The following is a 13,647-nucleotide window of genomic DNA, read 5'->3' as shown; positions in this document are numbered from 1 at the left end:
GATGCCACGGCACTCACTCTAGCCCGGGCAACAGAGTGAGACTCTGTCTCAAAAAAAAAAAAAAAAAAATTAAAAAAAAAAAATTAAATTTGCCAACTCTCTCTATATATATACACATATACACGTATATACATGTATACACACACACATACACATATATATAAAATAGTCCATTTAACATTGTAACAATTTTAAATGATAAAATTTTTCTTTTATAGGAACATCCTTTTCCATCCTACTGGACATATGCTCTTCTTTGACAGAGCTCTTAGCTCCACACAGCATTTAAGGATACTGCCATGCTCAAAATGACACATGAGATCTTGTTACTGTGAAAAGCACAAACAAAATTCAATAGCCCGTAAGCATGAGACTACCACCCCCCACAGGCATTTCACCAAAAAATACAGTCAGAGCCAAGATCAAAGACCAATAACACAGCCCTACTAGTTTGTTTAGTTGTGTGTGTGTGTGTGTGTGTGTGTGTGTGTCTAACCTTTTCCATTCTACCACTTGGCTTAGATAACCATGAATCAAAGACCAACTGCTCAAGAACATACCGCCCTGAAAGCCAGCTCAAGGACATGGTTCCATGAAGCGTTCAGTCCCCTGCCACTCACATCATATTTTGGAAAAACTCTAGAGCTAAGGGAAGCATTCTGTTTAAGTCTTTACTCATCCAGAAAATTTGTAATGATTTATTGATAGTATTTGGAAATATAATTTATTTTTATAGATTGATCTTATGTCCCATGAACTTGCTAAATGAACTTATTAGTTTTAGGGTGTATACATGTACTGTAAACCTCAAGCTATTCAAGTGCCTGATTAACTGTACTCTCCCACCTAATATGTTAATTTCATAACACTCTAAGAGAGTTAATCTTATTTTCTTATTTTCTGTTTCAAAGTTCTTGATTATGTTCCAGCATCCAACTGATCAGCCAGTACTAGGAAAAATGATGCCCTTTTGCCTGCACTAGAGTACCAAATGAGACAATCTTGTCCAGCACGCTGAAGATCAAAGCAGCATCAATCCCAGTTGGTCTCAAACCCTATTACAATCAGAATGAGAAAACAGTTACAAGTTCCTGCTACTGGTCTCCAAACTTCTCGTATATACTTACATTGAAACTAATTATCATTGTAGTCAACTTATCTTAAAACTCCAAATACACAGCATACCAGAGAATGTGAAAGGCCAAAAGAAACCTGGTAGCACTACAGGGAAAGCCAGTGTTTACTTCTGCCTCTCAGGTATCTGAAGTTCAAATGAAACAATGTGATGAAGTTAATGTGCCAAGTGACATTACTAATTAATATGTGCTTTTATTTTACCCAGATAACTCAGATGTATGACTGACCAAATGTGAAGATAACTTATAAAATTCTCAAAATTATGCTTGGACTTATAATACCTTCCCCCTGCCCGCCACCAAAAAAAATCTCCCTCTTGCCACCTCCATTAAATAAGCAAGGTGGAAAATATTTCACAAATAATAAACAGTTCATAGGGAAGATTAAAATATAAAATTCCTTTTCACATAAACCAGCACTTAAGAAAGTTGAGCAAGGGATCTGGGGTATATTGAAATAAACTTAAAAGTCTTGCACAGTTTCTAGAACTGTGTAATTTGTCTCTATCAAGATAAGCAGAACTCACACAGTTTCTGAGTCACAAATTAAGAGTGTATCATTTTACTTAATATGTGAGAATTCCAGTATCCAGTTGAAAACAGAACCACTGGATTGGTAAAAGTTCCTGATATTTCTAGAAATCACCAAAACAAATGATTGTATTCATTGCATTCTCTAGAAAACCAGATGTGGAACTTGAATTAAAACTAAAACTAAATCTACACAGAGAATTCAACCACTATGAGTAAGCAATCATGATTAATCATACCAAATAAAGTTTTAATATAACACTATGTTATTTATTGTAGATGATAGGGGAGGGGTCTCAATATTTTGCCCAAGCTGGCCTTGAACTCCTGGGCTCAAGCAGTCCTCCTATCTCTGCCTGCTGAGTAGATGGGACTACGGGCACATACCATACCCAGCTAAGACTACTTTAATTTGAGTCATCTGAATAACTACTTTAACTGGCTATTTTATATTTCTGGAACAGCTTCTTAAATTTTAAAATCATATGATTATATGTAACTTAAATGTTTCTTAGGACTCACAGACATAGGTGATGAGTGTTTTAAAACCTCTATTCTAGACCACTTAAAAACATGGGCTATGTATTAATATTAACAACTTAAGAAGCAGGAATTTTAACAAACAAAATAACCTCAAAAAATTGAATGAATATCCATGTGGCGATTGTAAGGCTAGAAAATACTAAAGGAAAGCAATCAATGTATCATCAAGATGCTCATCATTCTTTACATTGACAGATAACTGTTTGAGTTTTAATATTTCAACACAAAAGAAGGCAACTATTCTCCTTAGGCTTCTATGCAAACAATCAAGTTGCCATATGAGACATCAGCCCTTCCATGCTGAAGACCCGCACGAATGACCTCGCACAACACTAGGCAGGTGGGCCTGACTCAGTGCATCCAAGAGATATTGCTCCAAATCTCTCTCAATCTGAGAGAGCACATCTGTTTCAAAGAAAGCTTTGAAAGAAAAGGCTGCTATTAATATTTCCGATATTAACAAACTGACACCCACATCCCACATGCATAGATTAATTCTCTCTTAAAGTGGTTATTTCAGTTGCAAAAACCCCACAGATGAATGTCAGGATGAACCAGTCTTGTGTATCAGAGCAAACTATGTTATAAGCATGTCTTGGTATATTAAATTTTAATATTACATAGAATCCCAAACTTGCAAAAGAGAGAAAATGACTCTTGAGACCAAGATTCACATTCATGCATTCCCATATACATAAAACTGCTATCAATGGCACTGTAAATCAAGTAATTGCTTCCAGGAAAGGCCCTATCTTTATTTAACATTAAATGTATTTATTTATATATGTTTAGCTATACCTCCCTTAAAAAAATTTTTAGGAAGTGACAGGTTTTCAGATGTAGTAGACATCTAATCAGATCAGGATGAAGGCGTTGCTCAACTTTCACAGCATGGTCTCTTAGGTAAATTCCAATTTGTCTAAATCACAGTTCACTCAAAAATTCAACCGTCTGTTGAACATATACTATGTGCTGGGCACTAGAGATACAAGGATCAAGAAATAGCCCTGCGCCAAAGAAGCTTCCCACCTCGTAAGAGAGATACCTGAGAAAGGATTGCCATGAGATCTGTAAATACTGTAACAGAGCAAGTCATAAGGTACAGACTGAGCTCAGGGACATAAAGGAAAATGTATGGCTCCCAGGGTGGGCAGTGAAAAGAGTTCAACAATGGGAAAGATGCTTGAGCATCTTGGAGGATTGGCTGGAATTTGACACATAGACATGTACACATTCACAGAGGCATGAAACGGCACAGTGTGTTCAAGAACCAGGAGCTGAACTGTCACTGGATTCAAAGATGATGTAGTTGTATCGATATATTCTATGATTTCCTTGTAAATAAATTGTGCTTTAAAGCCATATTGCTGTTCTTCCTCATCTTTTAACACTAGGGGGAAAAGAATCCCATGAATTTTCTTTGAAATTTTATAAGATCATACAAAACACATTCTAGTGGAAAGTTACAAACACAATTACAGTAGACATAAATTTATAAATGACTTACAGTTGAACTTAAATGAAGAGGAAAACCTCTACAATTTATTTCTTTTCCATTACCCTTGGGCTTCTGGTTAAGCATTTCATTCAGTTCTTTAATCAACAGCACCAGGTGGTGGAAGTTATTCCTGGAAGCACAGGGCAAAGGTCAAGAGCTCTGGAGCTGGACAGACCTGGGGTTGACTTCTACCTTTGTTCCTCAGTAACTGCGTGACCTGGGGCAAGTTTCTTATCTTCTCTAGCCTCAGTTTCCTTGTGCACATACAGAAGAGGTGTTATACTAGCACATGGTTCAAATAGGTAGTCTGGTAATTAAATAGGATTATATGTCACGTGCTTTGCAGAGAGTCTAATATGTAGTGAGAGCTCAATAAATAATTTTAAAATAAGGACAAAATAAGACAATATGGGATTCATCTGTAAATAAAAGCAAAACTAGGAATTTATGCAATTATCCAAATAATCAAAAATTAATTCTCATTCTTGAGAAATAACTAGCTATTTTAGATATAAAAAGTGATGGGGGTTTCTGATGAAAATAGTTTGGGATTTGATTTCTCTTTTTTTTTTTTTTTTTTTTTGGTGTGTGTGTGTGTGTGTGTATGGTCGGAGATCTTCCAGTGAGGACCAGAAAACCTGCTAGACAAATTCTAAAAGAGCTATAACACTAGGGATTTGATTTCTCTAGCAAAGTAAGTCAATTCTCTTTTTTCCTTTAAGTATATAAACCCAATCTAAACATGTGTTCTCACTAAACTCCTTAAACTTCTTGGACTTTGGTTCTTCCATTTTACTCTCTAGTTAAAAGATGCTTATATTGTTTACTATAAAGATGTACAGAAGAAAAGTACTTATATATGAAGAAGAGGATATTTGGATATTTGAGAAGCCTAACATCTCATATACAGTTTGGCACACTTAATGTATTAGGAAGCTAATAGGAGCCCACAGGAGCAGTTACCATGTTCATCTTGAATGCATTAGCCCTGCTGTGCAGTAAATGCTGTTGATTGACTGACTCATCAATTGGCATAGCACAGTGCTTTTCAATCCTGTCTGCGTGTTAGAATCACCTGGGATTTTTTTTAAAATTCCTTATGCCTTTTGGTTGAATTGGTCTAAGTAGTGGCCTTAGCATCAATATTTTTTAAATTCTCCAGATAATTCAAATATGCATCCAGGGTTGAAAACCACTGATGTGGCATAATGCCTACTTATAATTTGGAAAACAAGAGAAGAAGAAAAGAAAATACTTATTATATACAGCGACAATGAAGATGGTCATATTCTAATTTTTGTGTCTATTAATAATTTTGAAAGGAGACAATCATCTGTCATAAAATTTAATTCAATTTAACTATAATGTTTACTGAGTACTTACTATATATGTTGCACATTGTGCTAATTCTGTCAGAAATATTTTTTAAAAGTCAATGGCAGAGTTCTTGGCAGAGGGGATAATCTGATTAGAGAGACAATGTTTACACACAAAAACATAATTACAGATAACTATAACACAACAATATGAATAATTAAATATTCTGATTCCAAAGCTCTCAGGGAGGTCAGGAGAAAAATGTCAAAGTGGCTGGAATCTCTGAGGAAGCTGGAAGCTGGGGGAACCTCAGACAGGTTTTGAAGGGGTAAGATGTGCAGAAACAGAAAGGTGGAAGGAACTTCAGCATTTCCTTTGGGGGATGTACATGGGGAAGAATCTAGTTTTCAAGTCATTTTTCTAGCTTGGCCTCATTTGTTGCTACCTAGTTTAAAAGCATGACCAGCCTGCCCCTGCCTCCTATAAGGCACGTTTTTCTTCATAATTCATTGCCTATGTGGCATGGGAACAAACACGCACCATGATAAAATGACAGCTGTAGCCTCTTCCTACAAAGGAAAAGTCTCTGGAATCAGCTTATGAGGAAAAACAAAAACAATGGAGCAACTTTGTAGAAATGAAATATTTTTAAAACTCTTGAGTTTGTTCCATTGTCACTCATTGTCCTCATGGGCTTCCTGACATTTTATTTCCTTGGCTAATGTTCTTTAGTTCACTATTTGTCTTCATTCTGCAGTCTTGGTCTTGGTCCCTTTGATTTGGTGTGCCCTCCCTTTAAAGTATTGGCAGTATTTAAAGTAGGTTTTAATGTTGGTTGAGAATTTTTTTTCTTTAATTTGCACTTTGTGGTTAGGAAATGATCTGCTTTTTGTTTCAGGTTGTTTAATGTTTTCCAATATAATATTCTTCTTGCACTCCAGTGGGTTCATTTACAAAACATTTAATGTCATTTGTGTCTTTGAAGAACAGTGTGTTTGGTTAGAACAAAAGTGAGTTCCTGCATAGAGCTTATGATGGTTTATAATTGGTAAACTATTAACTTGACTAAGTTTGTGAACTAATAAAGGGAGTAGGAAACTTTGAGATATTTACTCTTTTTCTTTTACTCATTGATTTATTCATTCAATGAATGTTAATTGAAACCCCCTCTCTGTGCCAGGCACCAAGCTAGGCACAAATTAGGCTCAGCTCCTATCTCCAAATAACTTATAATCCTTTGGGGAATTGGGAGCAGACAAATAAAGAGAGAGCTAGAATACAATGTGAATAATGCCAAGACAAAGTAAGTACAGAGAGCTATGGGGAGGCCAGAGCAGAAGAACCCAATCTCAGATTGGTGCCTCCACTATAGTCAAAGCAAAGACTTTATAGCTGGACAAACAGAAAAGACCACATCAGCCCTTCAGGGGAAGCAATATGTACAAAGGCCTAAAGCCACGTTATATTATGAAGCTTAGAGTATGAAGGGAGTGACCTGAGATAAGACTTAAGAAGTGAATAAGAACCAAGTATGAAAGACCTAGTATGCCAAAGAGCATGAACTGAATTAACTCTGTAGACACTGTGGAATCTTGAAGTACTTTAGGCAAGGAGATGCATGGTCTAGCTTACTATGGCTGTGATTTAGAAAATGGACTGAGGACAGGGAGACCAGATGAAGTTTAGAGCCAGTAACCTGCTTGAGAAATAATTAGACTGTCAACCACAGTAGTAGAAATTCAAACGTAAAAAAAAGGGATGGATTTGAGAGGAGTAGAAGGTAGAATTGACAGAACTTGAAAAATGATGTGATGAGGATAGGTAAAGGAATGGAAAAAGGGCAGTCAAGGATGCTATCTAGGTTTCCAGCTGGGGCAATTGCAAGGATTTGTATGTAACACCTGTAACTAAGCAATCCTCTCTTACACTTGTGGTGGCTTAAGTAGAATTTGCTCAGAACTAAGTGAAACAAATATGGTTAGGGAATAATGGAAGTTTAAGGAATTAATTCATGATTCAATGTATAAAATTGAGCAAAATTTCATTTGCACTCATATTTGGATGATATCTTAATCGAATACTTATTAATTTTAATCTATTACTTTAAAATAAATCAGCATAAGAATCAGAGACTAGAAAATGATTCTTTTAATGTGAATTGTCTAAGAACATTTTCCTCCAATATTAAAACCATAGAGCTCTGATACCACCGCTCATCCGTTTGTTGTCTTGTTTTGTTTTGTGTTGCTTTTGTTGCTGTTATTTTAAAGAAGACTTTTCTAGAACAGTTTTAGGTCACAGCAAAACTGAGAGGAAGGTGTAGAGAGTTCCCATATACTCCCTGTCCCCATGCGCACAATCTCCCCCATCATTAATATCCTCAGAGTGGTGCATTTGTTACAGTTGATGAAACTACATTGACACATCATTATCACCCAAAGTCCATATTACTTTAGGATTTATTCTTGATGTAATTTGGGGTTTATTCTTGATGTACATTCTATGGATTTGTACAAACATACAATGACATGTATCTATCATGATAGTACCATACAGAGTATTCTCACTGCTCTAAATCATCCATTTGTTTTAACCTCTGAGTCTAGAAAAGGGACAATAGGTAGGCATCACCTTGAACTCAGCCACAATGTCAATTGATTAGAATTTTATTGTGTTAAGGATTGCTCTAGTGTAGCTTACTGACACTATAGGTCTTCATGAGTACATGGAAGACATTAAGGCACATTCAGGGTCTGAGAGAACACCTTTTCTCATATTAAATATGTCATGCCACCTTACATAGCAAACATTTTTCTAACATAGAACATTTTTCTAATGTTTGCTATGTTTAGAAGATGAAAGAATCTGAAAACAGCAAGAGACCAAAGGAAAATAGGAAAAGGGCCTAGCCCACCTATGAAATATGAACAGGTTCGTTATATAGATAACTAATGGTCTATAGCAACACCCGACACTCGTTAACTAATACTGTATATCAGGAACCGTATCAGATCCCTGCCCTAACAGAAAGTGCAGACTAGTTAAAAAGACAGACTTTTTTAAGGGAATAATTTTTTTAGCTTTGTGAGGTATAATTGACAAATAAAAATTATATATATTCAAAGTGTACAATGTGATGTTTTGATATGTATACACTGTGAGACGATTACCACAATCAAGCCAACTAACATACCCATCACCTTGAGTAGTTACCACTTGGTGGGGGGATGGGTTGGTGAGAACACTTAAGATCTACTCAGCAAATTTCAAGTATATATTATTATTAACTATAGTCACTGTGCTGTATGTTAGGTCTCCAGAATTTATAACTGAAATTTTGTATTGGTTGACCAGCATCTCCCATTTCTCCTACCCCTCAACTGCTGGTAGCCACCCATCTACTTTCTGTTTCTTGAGTTCAACTTTTTTAGATTCCACATGTAAGTGAGATCATGCAATATTTGTCTTTCTGTTGCTGGCTTATTTCACATAACATAATGTCTTCAAGGTTCATCCCTGTTCCCAAAAATGGCAAGATTTTCTCCTTTTTCAAGGCTGAAAAAGATATTTACCCCTGTATCACACCATACACAAATCTCAATTCAAAATGAATAAAAGACCTAAATATAAGACCAGACATTATAAAACTCCTAGAAGAAAACACAGGGGGAAAGCTCCTGGACATTGGCTTTGGCAATGATTTTTTGGCTATCACACCATAAGTTCAGGCCACAGAAGCAAAGATAAATAAAATGGGACTACATCAAAATAGAAAGCTTCTGTGTACTAAAGGAAACAATCAACAAAATCAAAACAGCAGCTGATGGATTGGGAAAAAATATTTGCAAACCATATATCTGATAAGGGGTTACTATCCAAAATTTAAAAAGAACTCATACAACTCAATAGTGGGAAAACAAATAACTTGATTTGAAAATGGGCATAGGCTGGTCATGGTGGTTCACACTTGTAATACCAGCACTTTGGGAGGCCAAGGTGAGAGGATCACTTGAGCTCAGGAGTTTGAGACGAGCCTGAGCAACACAGCAAGACCTCATCTCTACAAAAAAAAAAAAAAATAGGCAAAGGACCTGAATAGGCATTTCTCCAAAGAAGACATAAAAATGGCCAACAGGTATATGAAAAGGCACTCAACATCATTAATCATCAGTGAAATGCAAATCAAAATCTCTATAAGAGACCACCTTCCACCCATTAGGATGGCTATTATCAAAAAGTCAAAAGATAACAAATGTTGGTGAGGATGTAGAGAAAACTTTTTTTTTCTCTTTTTTTTCTTTTTTTTGTCAACAACAAATGTTGATGAAAAGGGAACTTTTGTACACTGTTGGTGGGAACTGAAATTGATACAGTGACTATGGGAACCAGTTTGGTGACTTCTAAAGAAATTGAAAATAAAACTGCCATATGACCCAGCAATCTCTCTTCTGGACATATATCCAAAGGAAATGAAATCACTACCTTGTAAAGATATCTTCACTCCTATGTTCATCGCAGCATTATTCCCAACAGCTAAGTTATGGAAACAACCTAGGTGTCTATCAATAGATGAATGTATAAAGAAACTGTGATATTAATACATATATCCAATGGAATATTATTCAGCCCTAAAAAGAACAAGATCTTGCCAATTACCACAACATGGATGAGCCTCGAGGACATTATGTTAAGTGAAATAAGTCAGACTTAGAAAGTAAAATATTGCATGATCTCACTCATATGAGGAATCTCAAAAAAAAATCAAATATACAGAGATAGAAAACAAAACAGTGGTTACCAGGCATTAGGAGTGGAGAAATATAGGTCAGAGGAAACAAAGTCGCAGATGTGTAAGATGAACAAGTCTAGTGATCTGATGTACAACATGAGTACTATAGGTAATAAAATTGTTCTGTATCTGGAATTCATGCTAAATGAGTAAATTTTAGCTGCCCTTGCCACAATAACCAAAAAAAAAAAAAAATGCAAAACTATGTTAGATAATGAATGTATCAATTTGCATTGCTATCATAACCTTTTTACTATCTATATGTATCCCATAACATCATGTCTTATACCTTAAATATACACAATAAAATTTATTTTTAAAATAAAATAATAATAATAAAAACATTTAACCACCGATGAAAGTTTGCTAAAAATAAGGAAAAGAGAGGTATAGAGTACTATGGAAGTAAACACCAGACAATCTAACTGAAGCGATTAAACCTAGTGCAAAGGCTGGTGGGTCACCACGGGTAGTTTAGATCACAGGAATTAACACAATTAAGAGCAAGTATTTAGTAATTCCTGAAAGATCTGGGCATTTCCTTTTCAGCAATACACAGTTACTCTATCAAATAGCTGCAGATCCCTTTGAGAAAACGCCTGGAGGAAGATTTATGGTATTGACTTGGAGCAACGATGCAGGGTCCTTCCTCAAGGAGACCTGGACTCTCCTTCATTCAAAGGGCTCTGAATCTATGAACTGCCTTAGGTCAGGCTACTTGGTGGGTGGAGTGGCCCTGGACCTCCATTATGGCAACTCAGGTCAAGTTTTTGGCCACCAGAACTAGAGTTTTTCTATTATATAGATCAAGCAATACTTTAGCAGGCTGTTCATCTGTTTCATTCCTGGGGACACCATAATCCATTAGCTACCACAAAGATCTCTGCAGCCTCATGTATTCTGATCACTGGGATGTCTCTCCTGCCCTTTATAGTGAATGTGCCCACCTTATCTTTGGCAAATCAGTGCTACTCCTTGGCTCTGCCACTCCAAGAATCCATCATCCCCATTGAAATCAAGATGCCCATCTCAATGGCACATTCTCCACAGTCATATCTTTTCTACAAATGAGAGCAACCCCAGAGCTTTGCAAAAACGCCAGTGTTCCCCTCACTAATGTACTGTGCAAAGTCTTAGTGAAGGAGGTATCTTCTGGGCTTTCTAGAGGGATGCAGTTGGGAATGAGTGTGATACATCCACTTCAACTTTCCCATTTGCCTAATCCTTTGGATTCCCTCCTCCACATCATGCCTTAGAAGCTGTGGCATCTCAGCCTCATTAAATATAGGCAGTCATGTGCTGGAGCCAGTTCATATTAGCTCACAAGAGCATACTGTTAAATTTTCAGAAGTTTCATGAGCCAATTGTTAAATACAGTCATCACTTAAAAATTAAACATATAAAATTACAGCTTCAGTAAAAAAAAGAAACCTCATAACAGGGAGTTTACCTATCTTGTCCTAGGATTTTCATGGTTAAAATGATTCTCTCTGGAGACACTGTAACATAGGCCGACCTCCTGCAGGTTTAGAGTTATGATTTATTCTACCTTCATGGTCCAGGGACTCCCCAGCTGAGAAATTAACAAGCAACTATGTCTTTCTAAAGCCACAGTTGGCTCATCTAAAAGATATAAATAATATTTCCCTCCCTGAAAGGGTCAACATGAGAATTGAATGTGACAATGTATAAAAAAGCACATTGCATAATGCAGAACATGTAGAAAATTCTTAATAAATATCAGCCATTACTACTATTGTATGAGAGAAGAACATTACCCATCAACTCTATATACAAAAGTGTGACGTGGACATCGTACATTGTCCAGAGTACCAGGACAACAGCCCTCAAATTCCAAAATGTTCCAGGGTCAGTTTTTGCCACTTGGCTTTTTTGAAGCAGCTGTACTCCCTCAAGTTGACTGAAGTTTTATACCTTCGGCTCCTCTGATGGGGCTACGTGCATACCCACGGCACTGGCTGAGTTTGTCCTCAAAGCAGCTTGACTCTCTAACCTTGAGTAAACTCAGCAATCCAGGGCCTATGACAAATGCACAGTAAAGATGACATTACGACAGAGGCGCTGCTTGATTTATTGTGTCTTATGAAATAGGAACCTCTTCACATCATGGGAATTAGTGATGGAATTTTTAAAAGAATAACAAAATGAAATCAGGAATGGGAGAAATAAATGCCTGGGTTCAACTCAAAAAATAAAAACCCTTTCTAATAAAAAATGCAAACCAGATGCAGTTAGAGATGACTGATAATTAAGGATGATAAATGACTAACGTTTTGTATTGAATTATCCAGTGCACACCATTGTTTCTATGTGAGGGAACGATTTACATATGGCTGCCGGACTATCTTTTGGCCTAAGCTTGATTTCACACGCAATTCTCCCGATCCCACAGTGCCCCCTCCATCACTGAGTCCTGTATTTCCCTCAGGAAAGTAACCCTCTTACCTTTCAGAGATTTCTTTTATAAGAATAAGAAAGGGTAGGATAGATTATGGGTAAATATTCTCTATAATGAGCATAAAATTTATGCAACAAAGCCACAATAAGTAGGCTACAAACCCTGTTTCCTAGTGGGGATGATGCAATCTCACAGAGCTACCTCTATTCCCAAACCCAGTCTATCCTGTAACTAAGGGTGTGTATTTTTTAGGCATATGTAGAGGGTGAGGTGCACAGTGTATGATTAAGCCTTTCTTGAAATCCCAGAACAACTCGTGAATCTCACAGTCATTTATCATGACTGCAGCCTCTTTTCTGAGAGTTTTAGTCTATACCACATAACTTAGTATTGATGGTATGCTGCCTTTAACTACTAGCAATTGCTTACTCTATGCTAGTGTTATCTCACCAACTAGATTGTGAACAAGGTGGGGACCTGATCTGCTGTTCCCATTCACTTAATGTGGCTCATAGAGTATCCTCAACAAAGACTCCCTGTTGACAACAGATGCTTGCTCAATCATTAGGATTATGCTAATATTCCACTGAGACAACTAGCTTCTGCCCAGACCTGGTTTATGTACCTTCAGGATTTTTTAGACGTGAGATGATCATGCTAACCATATCAGAAGGAAAGTTTTAATGAAGAATAAGCTAATAATCAAATGATAATCTCTTTCTATTCCTGAATTGTCCTACTTAAAGCCTAACTTCAGCCTTTTCGAGTCAAGTCTGTTGTGTATCAGTTACGGTCATCTGTTGCCAAGGGAGTTGCTAAATCTTCACTCTAACAGAGGGAAGAAAATAATGTTTATCCTATATGTGTTGAAGGGAAAAACGCTCCAACATGGAAGAAAGGAAATGTAGAAAACACTTCTCGTAGAAGAGGAATCTCGATTCCTCCAGAGCACCTATCCAGCTAGAGCCAGCAACACTTTCTATCCAGTGAGAGGAGTTTGGCTTGATTCAACTTATCACCTGAGAATATTCAGTGGGAAGGGGTTTGGGGGACTTTTTATGTGGATTCTTAACAATTCATTTAATTATCTTGGACAATGAACCTTTCTTTACATTTGCTGCCTTGTTTGTAAAAGAGGAAGAATTCTGTGTTCCTGATAGAGGTTTCTGATAAATGTTGACAGAATCAGACAAGAGAAACTACATAAGAAATGAAGGAGATTTGCTGGAGCCTTTTATCTCATTTGCATGTCCACGTGTCTTGTTTGATTCCTTTGTCACACTCTTCAAAGCCCAGTTTTTGCACATCTGGAAGAGAGCAAGTTGGATGCTGTGGTGATGACAATGTTAAGGAAAAGTCAACTCTTCAGTTCATCAGACAGCTGAATTGCTCTGTTAGTTTTAAATTTAAAAAT

The 13,647-nt window shown here is 36.7% G+C and overlaps 1 long non-coding RNA gene and 1 other non-coding gene across 2 annotated transcripts in view; both read right to left on the bottom strand.

Annotated features, from left to right (window-relative positions):
* Nucleotides 1–13,647, bottom strand: part of LOC123632237 — a 62,188-nt gene that overhangs the window by 35,940 nt on the left and 12,601 nt on the right. The window lies entirely within an intron of this gene.
* LOC123633726 lies at nt 4,319–4,380 on the bottom strand. The gene has a single exon (XR_006733741.1). It is a non-coding gene; the product is annotated as a U7 small nuclear RNA (small nuclear RNA).

Source organism: Lemur catta, chromosome 2 (assembly GCF_020740605.2).
Source record: "Lemur catta isolate mLemCat1 chromosome 2, mLemCat1.pri, whole genome shotgun sequence".
Classification (NCBI taxonomy): Eukaryota; Metazoa; Chordata; class Mammalia; order Primates; family Lemuridae; genus Lemur; species Lemur catta.
Note: the sequence above shows the minus strand (reverse complement) of the source record. Positions and strands in the feature narration are given on the sequence as shown.